This window comes from Pleurodeles waltl, chromosome 3_1 (genome assembly GCF_031143425.1).
Source record: "Pleurodeles waltl isolate 20211129_DDA chromosome 3_1, aPleWal1.hap1.20221129, whole genome shotgun sequence".
Taxonomy (NCBI): Eukaryota; Metazoa; Chordata; class Amphibia; order Caudata; family Salamandridae; genus Pleurodeles; species Pleurodeles waltl.
Genome location: NC_090440.1, coordinates 1,253,796,400 through 1,253,808,710, shown reverse-complemented (window position 1 = coordinate 1,253,808,710; position 12,311 = coordinate 1,253,796,400).

Sequence of the window (12,311 nt, the reverse complement as noted above, 5' to 3'; positions counted from 1 at the left end):
CAAGATTGCCGGAAGGCTGCTTTTGATGTCAGAAGGCAGCTTGAGGGAATTGGAAGAGCCAGAACCCAGAACATCACCATCGATATCCCCATAAACAGTTTTAGATTCGAACAGTGTGGCGGCGAGGGGAGCAGGCACTGCACTACCCCAATGTGGGGCTACTGAGTCTGACACACTGCCCAAGTTGCCCTTCTCAACCAAGTTCCGAGGGTCCTTGAAGAGGAGTTCAGTTTCCTGCACAATAGCGCCAGCCGAAGGATCTTTATCAGGATCAATCATTAGAGGAAGGCCAGTGGATGAGGTCAACAAGGGATTGGGCGGTGGAGTTGCCCTGGGGGCCACCTGCAACTGCAAGAGCTGCTGCGACTCAGAACGGACCAACGGTTGAGCATTAGTTGGAGATCCTTGAGGGAGTTGGCTCCGCCTATTGTTCCGTTGTTTGCATTCTTTTTTTTTCTCTCTTGGTCAACTGATGTTGCGCCACGAGCTTAGCTCCTGAAGGCATAGATGAACTAAAATGGGTTGTACATGGAAAATGGGAGAAGGCAGTCACCGTGGGCTCAAGGTCAGGTAGAGGGGAGATCTTGGAAACATGATTTTCCAAAATGACATGCTGCGATACTCCAGTGACAACTGTCTAAGGGAAGATGATAGTGGTTGCACTCTTAACTGGAAAAAAGTAATCGTCCACAGTTTTTGGTTGAATAGTTTCCCGAGCCAAGTCAGGGTGGGAGCTTAAATTCGGCGAAGGCACCGGGGATGCAGGAGCTGAAGATAGCCTCTTGATTTTACATAGAACCAAACTTTAAAAAGTGGGCAGGGATGAAAGGCTTGCAATAATTGGAGATTTGGTTGCACAAAGTTAAAGTTTGTCTGTGCTCTAGTGATTAGGTGGTTGAGGTTTTTGATTCTTTGATCAATACCAGCTACATAAGAGGACAGTGTATTCAGTAAATCAACTTGGACGTCCATCTTATCAGAGTGAAAGTTCAAAGAGAGAACAGTGGATTGGAGAGTTTGCAAAAGCTGAGACCAAGCAGAGCCGGTTACCGTGATCATTGAGGAGGGCACAGGGTTGGATTCCCTTTCAGCACTTCCATGGAAGCAGATTGAAGACAGGAAAGGTCAAGGAGTGATTGGTCATTGAGCTCACCCTTAATGAACTCAGTTTGAAGACTGGGGGCAGCCCCGCTAGAAGACCTTATTGGTAACATTGGATGATTGCTGCCAGTTGAACTAGGGTCCATTGAGCTGCTGGGGGGCTGGATGGCAGGGGAATGCTGTGATCCTGTGGGGAGTTGTGGCAGCTCGCAGCCAGCCCGTCCTGCCCATCCTACTGATGGAGAACATCTGGAGAGGCCGCTAAATAAGACACCCACTCTCCTACATTGAAGGCATGGTCACTGGAAATAATAATTGGTGAAAGTATGTGATTTGACAAAAGTGCGGTGGGCTGGCCCTCATGGGATGGGGAATGGGTCACTTCATCCTGAGATGCTAGCTGGGAAAAATTGGGTGAAGCTGGGTGTTGAACATGTGCTGCTGTTGTCAAATAACCACAAGCAATGGGTAAAACATCAGTGACTGCAGGCTCTGTGGGGACACCCCGGCCTGGCGCCAGCTCGATCTCCCCACCATTTTCCAAAAGATCCAGCTTAGGTTTTTTCTTACAATAAGCTAGAAGAGAAGACTCGTGAAGTTTTGAGGAGCATAAATACGGCGTATGAACAACAGAAAGTTGAAACTTCAAATTTGCTGAACTGAGCAGATTAGCAGCCGGTTGAAGAGGGGCCGCTGTAGTTACAATTGGTGAAGGGGAATGAATCCACTTTTCAGGGGCTGATGGAGAATGCGTGAAGGCATTGCCCACATCGTCACTGTGGCGACATTTCTTACGATTTTGAGGATTGGGGTGTTCCTTCCTTACTTTACCAGTTCTCATAGTGAGACAAGCTCCAAAAGTCCTTCCTTTAAATCTGGGGAAGCTAAGGGTAGGAAGTAATGTCACTCCGCGTAGGTAAGTTCTTAAGGAGGCACTTTGCAGCACTTGTTGCGGGATATCTGTGCTCCACTTGAAGGCTTAAAAATAAAGAAAAGGAGTAAAGGAGGCCCGTTGAGTTGGATTGAGCAAAGAGGGCAGGAGAAGGCAGGAACAGCAAGGCAACACGGTCCAGACAAGCCGCACTGGCCTAACGCCAGCTGCATTCATCAGGAACTGGTTGCCTACAGCCTAAGCTTCAGTTTGTGTGCTCCCTGACTCCTTCACTTAGATGCTAAACACTTGCCTTGGACCACCGTCTCCAGTGTAGGTCCAGTCCAGGCAGTCCTGAGAAGTCCTGAAAAGATTGATATTGGCACAGGCCCAGGCCTAAAATTCTCTCATGCAGCCCCCACCAATGGGCCATCCGCTGTGGAATGGCTGACCCAGCAAGGAGGTCCTCGCAAAGCTCCACCAGGACCTAGGACTGGGGCCAGCAGCAACTATCCAAGGAGAACCTGAGGCAAGCCAGGGGGGAAGCAAAGGAGCAGGCAGGGAATTCAGCACCCCCAGCCACTGCCAAGCACTACTGGCTGACCACTGCAGCTCGGCTCTGCTGAGCTGTGAGGCCACAGCGTCCACCCTCAGATGCGAGGATGGGACCAGGATCAGAGACCAAAAGCCACATCCAAAGGGAGCCGGGCCTGTAGAACCCCCCTTGTCTAAAGAGGTCCAAGGGGGTCCAAAGGGGTCCTCGTGCAGAGGTCTGCGGTTTCTCCGCAATTTGCCGCACCCGCCAAGCACCAGCGGCTCCGGCAGTCAAATGAGGCAGTGGGTGCTCTAACAGTTGTAGACCCCCAGGGTCCACACCTCCCTGGCGATGGCCTGCCAGAGTGCCCTCTTCTGATGGGCGCTGACCTGTATGGGACACACAGAAAAGAGAAACAGAGTTCAGGATATGGCCATGTGATACCGCTGACTATATATCCCCTATGGGATGGACACTTCACAAGATAATTTTACCACCTCACTCACTCTACATGCCACACAATCTACGCCTGTGCAGGTACATACCAAACACACATGCATACAGGCATCCGCCACCATCACACACATCCATGCACGTCATCTGCCTCCTCACCTGAACCTCTGGTTGCCCATATAACTTGGCATACAGGGGTAGGACCCCGTCCACCGGCTTCTCCAGCTCCTCTGAGGTGAAGGTTTGGGCCCTTTACCCTGTGACTCGTGCTATCTGTGTAATCAGAGTCAGGACACAGCAGGACACTCAGTGGAGTACTTCCATGCACGGGATCCGGGAGTCAAGTGAAATTGGGGTGTCGACATGGTGTACGCTTCGCAGCGGTGTGCACCGTCACCGCCGGCGGCGATCTTGATAGGCCCAGGTTCCCCATTGACAACTATGTTAACCAGTGAATGGGTGCACGGTGGTGGACATCGCCTTACGCCATGACAACATCCTCCAGAGGAATAAGGTCACTTCCACTCCTACATATCTGGATGGCATGAGGCTGCCATTTTGCTACCATGACGTAGATATCTCCTGGTCATGGGCCCCATTCAGGCCCTATGAACCCTAGCCCTTAGTCTCATGCCCACATGAGTGTTTGTCCCCCACATCAGTCCAGACATATCAATGCATACATGTCCCTACAGTTGTACATCATACAACACTTGTGTGTGCAACCTACATATTGTACAGCAGTTATTCATACACAACATGTTTTGCATGTGTATGTGTGTCCCTCATATGTGTTATCTCCTCCCACTAGGTACAGACCCATGTGGCGAGGGAGGGCCCCACCTCTTGTTGATCTGGATTCCAAAGTGGAACGTCACATCATTGTCACCTACAGACTCAATCGTACAACAATCCATGTGTTAAGTGTATTGCTGGATCCTGTACTGAGGCCGGCTAATCGGAATCAGCATGCCATCCCTACTGCAGTGCAAGTGCTCTCTGTACTCCATTTCCTGGCTACGGGCTAGTTTCAGGTGACAGTGGGCATTGGTGCAGGGTTCTCACAGCCAATGTTTAGCCTCATCCTGTCCAAATTCCTGGATGCATTTGTACAACACGTGCAGACATATGTAAAGTTTCCCCAAATGGCTGAACTCCCTGCCTCCTCCGTGGGCCACTGATACGCTCCCACTGGGCCTAGCCCCCTGTACCTGTGTCCCTTGCACAGGTGTGGCAGTCCCACTTGCACTGGGGCCATCGTCATGCTGCCTGTTAGAAGGTGGAGACTATGACCTTTGTATGTGTGTTCCACCAGTCTGTGGCCTAGGGACACTGGTGTGGGGTCGTTTGGCCAGAGCTGTTGTTGGTGGCTGGGTGGTGGGGGTGTCAATGGTGCCCTGGGTGGGGCTGCTGGAGGGTGACAGTCCTCTGTTTGATGGACCAGAGTAAACCTCAATGTCAAAACTTCCCTCTCCAGTGTCCTGAGTGGGGCCTCTGTCTCCATGTGGGGCACTGGCCCTCCTTGGCCTTTCTATCAGGGTGTCGTGGGTGGTGGTGCCTGTGGGGGGAATGGACATGTATGTTACTTGTACTAATTCGAATGAAGATGCACAGCTCTGCCCTATTTGTTGCTGTTTATTTCCCTGTTGAGACATGCAGGAACCGATTGTGGGGTTGCCATTGCATTTTGCATTGGATATGGGGATGCATTATGGGTGGTGTAGAGCCATTGTGCTTCCTTGCAGCGGTGGGTGTCTGTGCACAGGAGAAGGGATGTAGGCCTGTTGGTGGGTTTGTGGGCATGCAGGGTGAGTGGATGTGGTGAATGTGGCCTGGGTGGGGGTGTGGTCCTGGTGGTAGTTTGAGGGGGGGGTGGTACATGCATTACAGGTGTGGTGGATATGGAGTAATTATCGTTGACTTACCCGAGTCCATTCCTCCAGTGAGTCCAGTGAGACCCTCAAGGTGCAGGATGGCCAGTACCCTTTCCTCCCAATCAGTGTAGTCAGTGGGTGTAGGTGGGGGTCCTCCCCCAGTCTTCTGGTCCACAATGTTTTGCCTCAATGCCATGGACCTCACCTTCCCGCACAGGTCGTTCCATCTTTTGCAGATGTCGTCCCTCATGCGTGATGGTTTCCCACTGCGTTTACCTTGTTCACAATCGTCTGCCATAACTCCATCTTCCTGGAGATGGGTGTCTGCTGGACCTGTGCCCCGAAGATTTGTGGCTCGACCTTGAGTATTTCATCCCTCATTGTTCTTAGCTCCCTATCTGTGAAGCATGGGTGCTTAGGGAATGCCATGGTGTGTGTTGTGGGTGGTGTGTTGTGTGGATATTGGTGAGGTGCTGTTGTGTGTTTGGGTGTGTGACTTGTGTGATGTTGGGGTCAGTCTATGCGTGTTGTGTTGTCAGTCTCAGTTGTCCTATTGGCGATGCAAAGGATTGTGGTGTGTGTATGTTAATGTTTTTTAGTGTTGTGGATGTGTGTCAGGTGTGTGGGTTTCAAACTTACCAATGTGTGGATTTCTTGCTGTTGGGTCCCATGGCTGGCCGTGGCAGTCCGTACCGCCAATGGTCGTTTGACATCCACTAGCCACTATGTTAATTTATACATCATTATTTGAAGGGCAGGGGATTTGTGTGCTTGGTGGTGGCGGGGTGGGGTGTGCAGCATTTCCGTCATCATGGCCCTGTCAGTGGCTGGAGGTAGCAGAATTGTTGGAGGTTTCTGTTTTTGGCAACATTATTTGGCGGGTTTCTGTTCACCGCCAATGACGGTCTTCTGTTCACTGTCACCAGGGCGGGCAATGGTGTTTCTGGCATGTTCATAATGACCAAGATAGTTTTAAATTGGCTACCTAATTGAGGTGGAGATGTTAGATTCACAATTGAGGCACACTATGGGTTCAAAACTGCAACATTCTATTCATGGCTCAATTTTCCTGCAGGTGATGACAATTCAAATACATTTCACACATACACAGTGGCTAACGCACCAGCACAAAATAGAGCATACAATCATTTAGAAATTCCTTTGACATATCAGGAACATCAAAATTGGTTCCAAGGCGTCCTACCATACGTTGTTGAACAGGTGTGATTGGGACCCCTCAGTAATGACGGAGCCACATGGCCATTCCTAGCTGCTTACAAACTACATCCAAATATAAAAAAATTACCGCCATTGTATCTGTGCCCATTATATAATAATATAATAGTTTAGTGAGACTTTATAGACGTTAAACACAGTTTGTAATGAAAACATTGAATACTGCCCCGGCAGCTTCAGTAACAATTGGCTACACCATGGATTAACCCAGTGATTATTAATGCTATTATGGATAAAGTACCCACCAAACGGGAGGATATTCCGTTTTGGATTGTTCAAAAAGCAAATCAGCTGGAAGCAGTGTTTTCCCATACAGGACCCAAAGATATTACAACTTTGGAGGAGGTGTTAATCCGTCCAAAATGTGACGGATATACCACCAGCCGTATTACGAGTTCCATAGGATATAATGGACTCGTAATATGGCTGGTGGTATATCCGTCACTTTACCGTCACTTTTGGGACGGATTAACACCACCTCCAAAGTTGTTATAACCCCCAGAATTCTCATAATGTGCTTGCCATTTGGGATGGCACCCTCTGTTGATGATTGTGCTACCTGTGGCACAGGTTATGCTGTAACATATGATTAATACAATTGGTGGTGCACCACCAATGGTTTTGATCAAACATTGGATCCTGGGGTTGCACCTTGGGAATGACAGGTGCTTTAGTTGGGAGCACGATCTAAAGTCTTTAAAGACTTTTGGGACAAGAGGGAGGTGAAGCTTATGTATAACTCACTGCTTCAATTTGGCTAGGATTTTTTGCTGCAATATACACCATAATGCATAGTACCCCATTGCTTGCAGTTTTACCATAAGTGTTAAAACAACTTCAAAACAAATACACGGCTGCCCCTTCCATGAACTTGGGGATGAAATTAATTGGCAACTTTGCCACAGTATCCTCCATTATTTTTGGAAATATAAAAGGGGAAGCAGCAGCATTGATGATAAGCCACCCTCTGGGGAAGCAGCAGCATTGATGATATGCCACCCTCTTGCAGAAGTTCCTCTAATAGACAATGAAAGCGCCTCACCAAAAATAATAGCCAAGACTTTTATGAATATATGTTGGGATAACTTGGGGCCAGATCAAATAAGTCACAGCTTAAAGGTAATCCTAAAAAGGATAATTCCAAGCAAACTGAAGAGTACTCTAAAAGATGCTGGGACAAACAAAAATATAATAAAGATAAAACAAAATCACTAGGAGAATCTCTGCATCCAGAGAGATCTGAAAAATTCTATAACTTGCATAAATGTTATAATTTGAAATATCCTGACAGATATCAGTATACTGATACACGCCCTCCTCATTATTTTCAGGAATCATCAGACAAATGGTCGGAGAAATTGGGACGATAAGAGCATGGACAAGAAGAGTATGTGAAACCAAAAAAGGACTCACAAAGCTTATCAGAGGTCATCATAAAGAAGCAAGAGAAACTTCCTGGCCAAAAACCCCATTTCAAAAAGAAGAAGGTTGCAAGAATTTCATCAAAATATGCCACACACACACACACTGAGAAGATTACTGCGGAACACGCCATGATTGGTGACTCTGCTCGACAGTGCAGCAGAGGTTGCAATAGTTCACCGGTTTCTGAATGTAAGAGCAACTAACAACTACGTAGAAGTCGAAACCCCAGACAGGCGGGTTTCGTCTCCAGAACATGCCTAAAAATTAAACATTCAAATTGAAGGGGACATATGCAGACAATTAAACAAATTTTCTGGGAAAGATTAACACTAAGTTATGACATTCTTCTGGCAGTAAAAGAGTGGTTGCCGGAGTTTGCTAGACGACTTCCACAATTGTAAGATGTGCTTTTACCGTCTTTCTCAGTCCTCATTCCAAGCAAGTAAAGCAAGCGCATGCTACAGATTGGGCTCTTGTACAAGCTCAGAAGTTACACCGCAACCATGTGGGCTGAGATAGGGACTCTTATCATGTAATATCCATAAGGTCCAGCCCACGGGTGCAACCACAATATCCCATAAAACATGAAGCAAAAGCTCCTGTGAAAGAGATTCTCTCCCAGCTCAAATACCAGGGAATAATTGAACCATGTGAAACTTCAATGAACAACCCCTTGTTCTCCTTAGCTAAGATGAATCATTCTTATAGAATAATCTTAAATTACAGATGTAAATAGTCATGCATACACCTTTGCAATACAAAATTCACACAGTACAGCAATAATGAATAACATTCTCAAAACAAGCTTGAATATCTTTAATGTTTTTTTCTGTCAAAATATAGCACCTGAAAGCGGAGATCTGAACCCTTTTTTGGTGCTCGGCGCTGAGTGCTGATCTTGTTGACTTTCCAGTAGGTATAATAATAGTCCAGGGTTGTTCTCTACCTGTGTGACATCAATATTGCATGATATTGATCCAGAAGCATTGTTCTTTGTTGATGATGCATATCTGACAGATGATGACTTAAACACACATTCAACCAGATTAGATTGTATTGTTTTGGGATTTGCCAAACATGGCTCCAAATTCAACTTTAAGAAAACAAACATTTCTTTCCTTTGCATCCTATTTTTGGGAAATTAACTTTCAAATGAGGAGAAAAGTCTGGTACCACACTTCCTTGAGAAATGTTCAGAACTACAATCACCAAATAAAATAAAAAAACAGCAATCCTTTTTAGTATTTTTCAATTTGGCAGAACATACATACCTGATTATGCACAATGCATAAACCACTTTACAATTCTTTGGCCAGATTTTTCCAATAAACACTGGACACCTGAACACAAATACTCAGCTCACTACAGACTGACATGCTTTTAGCAAAACTCCTATACTCATGTGAAAACAAAAAAATTTGTTCATCTGGATAATTCTGTATGCCATATGTCACATTCAACTAAGGTGAAACAGTGCTGATTGCATACGAATCACAATTATATTCCAATGCTGAAATATGTTTTGCATGCTCTGAAAAATACTGACTGCAGTTCAGTAAAAGTAAAGACCATTGGCTCAGGGAAAGCGCTTCATTGTCCTGAACCCCATACCTGCCCTAAAAGCAGTCACAAATGCTAGCATTCCAAATCCAATAGCCTTACATCATAGATGGATACAATGGGTCACTTCCTTGACCACCACTGATGTGCACCATGGGTCTGATTTTTAAAGGTGAACTTAAATGTTTGGCCTAAACTTGAACCAAATGTCTAAGTTCACGACTTTGGGAATTCACAAAGGACATTTATGTGTTCTATCTTCATGTGCGCACTTGGGCAGAGTTTCGCCCTGAGTGAGGACACAAAAAACTACATGTAAATGTCCTTTGTGAATTCCCAAATTCATATATTTAGACTTGTGGTCAAAGTTTATTTTTATGAATCGAGCCCTATGTATGTGACCCGAAATCACACACTCAACAGTTTCTCCAATGCGAACTGGAGTACCCCAAGCCCACTAACATTATGGGGGTCATTACAACATTGGCGGTATAAGGCGCTTACCGCCGTGCAGAAGACCGCCAATACACCGCCGCGGCCGCAGTAGACCGCCACAGCTATTATGACACACATCACGAAATCCGCCGAAATTCAGACACCCACACAATACCGCCACACCAAAGGTCAGCGATAAACTGGCAGAAACACATCCTCCACCTCCACGCCAACAGAAACACGCCCATGCTATTACAACCCACGAATTCACGCGGCGGTCTTTCAACCGCGGTATTCCATTGGCGGTACACATCGCCGCGCTCAAAATACACACAGATCTCCAAAACACCGCCACATTGGACAATTACAAATACACATACCTGATACACATACAAACAACACTCCCACACATCCAACACAATATAAAACACACACCCACATCACCCACCCACAAACCCCTACAACCAGAATTTCTGAGAGAAGGCCAGAGAGACAGCACAGCTATTGACAACCCCATCACACAGAGGCACACAACACCATCACCCACACAATATCCACGCACAAAACACCACATACCACTACATCCACTACATTCACCACACTCATCAACACATACACCACCCCACACATCACACACACCACCCCATGTCACGCCAAAGACACCCCCGCTTCTCAGAGGAGGAGCTCAGGGTCATGGTGGAGGAAATCGTACGGGTAGAGCCACAGCTATTTGGCTCACAGGTACAGCACACATCAATAGCCAGGAAGATGGAGCTATGGCGCAGAATAGTCGACAGGGTGAACGCCGTGGGACAGCACCCAAGAAATAGGGAGGACATCAGGAAGAAGTGGAACGACCTAGGAGGGAAGGTGCGTTCCACGGTCTCCAGGCACAACATCGCGGTGTAGCGGACTGGAGGCGGACCCCCACCTCCTCCCCCACAACTAACAACATGGGAGGAGCAAGTCCTGACCATCTTGCATCCTGAGGGCCTCGGAGGAGTCGGTGGACGATGGGACACTGGTAAGTCATATCTTAACTATCACATCCCACCCTACCTGCATGCTATCACACACCCCCACCCTCACACCCTCCCCTATCACCCCAAATCCTCACTAATCTACCCATGACACCAACCACCCATCCCAACACCAAGCCCTGCATGACAAAACTAAGCATGGGCACCCCTCACTAAAGCATGCCCACTGCACATACCCAAAACACCCCCCCCAACTATCATCACCCAACCCCCACACAGGAATGCTTGCACTGGGGTACACGCTCACCCACCCATTGCACACCATGACACACACAGATGCAATAATCCTGTTACTATACCCCTGCAGGAACCCGAAGGACCGTCACCATACCAGAGGGTCCAGGCAACACCATTCCACCCTCAGGACAGTCGGTTCCCCTTGCCCAGCCACAGCCCAACACCGAGCTGCCACCCTCTGGTAACACCAGCACAGCACCCACCCAGCGGGCACAAACCTCCCTACCCAGGACAGGTCAATCAGTGGTGTGTCTACCACTACAGGGCACCCAGGCTAACCCACCACCCCAACAACAACAGGGACCTGGGGCAGTGGTAGTGGGCACATGGTCCAGGGGACGGAGGCACAGGAACACAGGGGAACTGGCAGGGCTGCTGTGCGACAGAGGGAGGACAGGCCAAGGGAACCTACTCTCCACGAGGCCCTATCCTCCATCATGGTGGTATACCACCACTCCCAGGAGACGATGGCCACGGTCCTGGACAAGTTGCAGGAGACCCTGCGCCTGCAGGACGAACTGTATTTGGAGTTCAGGGAGGAGCTCAGGACCATCAGCTCCGCCCTGGGCACCATCGTAGGGGTGCTGAGGGACATTCAAAAGACCTTGAGGGACACCGTGGCACTACAAGGGGCCCTTGACACTAGCCAGGACGACGAACTGCCCACCACCTCCGCCGGCGCTAGTGGACAGGACGCCCCGCCACAGGACCAACACACCAGCACCACCCCCTGCAGACGGACAACCACCATGCAAGCGGGCCCTGAGATCCAGGAACAGGACAGAGCAAGATGGCAAGACCCCCGCCAGGAAATGAGACCACCCTGATTGTCCCCCCACTGTCCCACTTTGTCACCCTGTCCAGATTGGAACTGCCCCAGCTCCACTTCCAATGCCCAGATGAGCAGTGCACCTGTGAGACTAATAGACTGGACTCTGCCATGGACATTCCTCCACCATCACCCATCCCCATTTTACAACCTTCCTTGATTTTTTTTGCACTTAAATAAACACCCTTGAAAGTCCAAAAAATCTGGAGTCAGTCTATGATTTGGAACTTTGTATTATCAATTACAGTGTCATAATGGGTTACCCATTGTAAGGCTAACATATCAATGTCACACATCACAAGCCCTTCAAGGATGCAAGCAGTTGACACGTAGGTAACCACACCTGTGAAACTGAAATGGAAGGGTACAACTCAATTAACAAATAGTGAGTAAAATGTAGGTACAGGATAGAGGTAGACGTATGAAAGTTAATGTAATGTTAAACCAGAAAATTTTCTCACCTGTGTGTCACTGGAAATATTGCTGTATGACTGACTCCCTGTTGTCGTTTTCTTCATCCTCAGCTTCATCCTCAGAACTGTCCACTCGCTCCACAGGCTCCACAGCTGCCACAACACCGTCATCTGGATCATCCTCCTGCAGAAAAGGCACCTGGCGTCGCAATGCTAAATTATGGAGCATGGAGCAGGCGATGATGATGTTGCACACCTTCTTCGGTGAGTAGAATAGGAATCCACCTGTCATATGGAGGCAC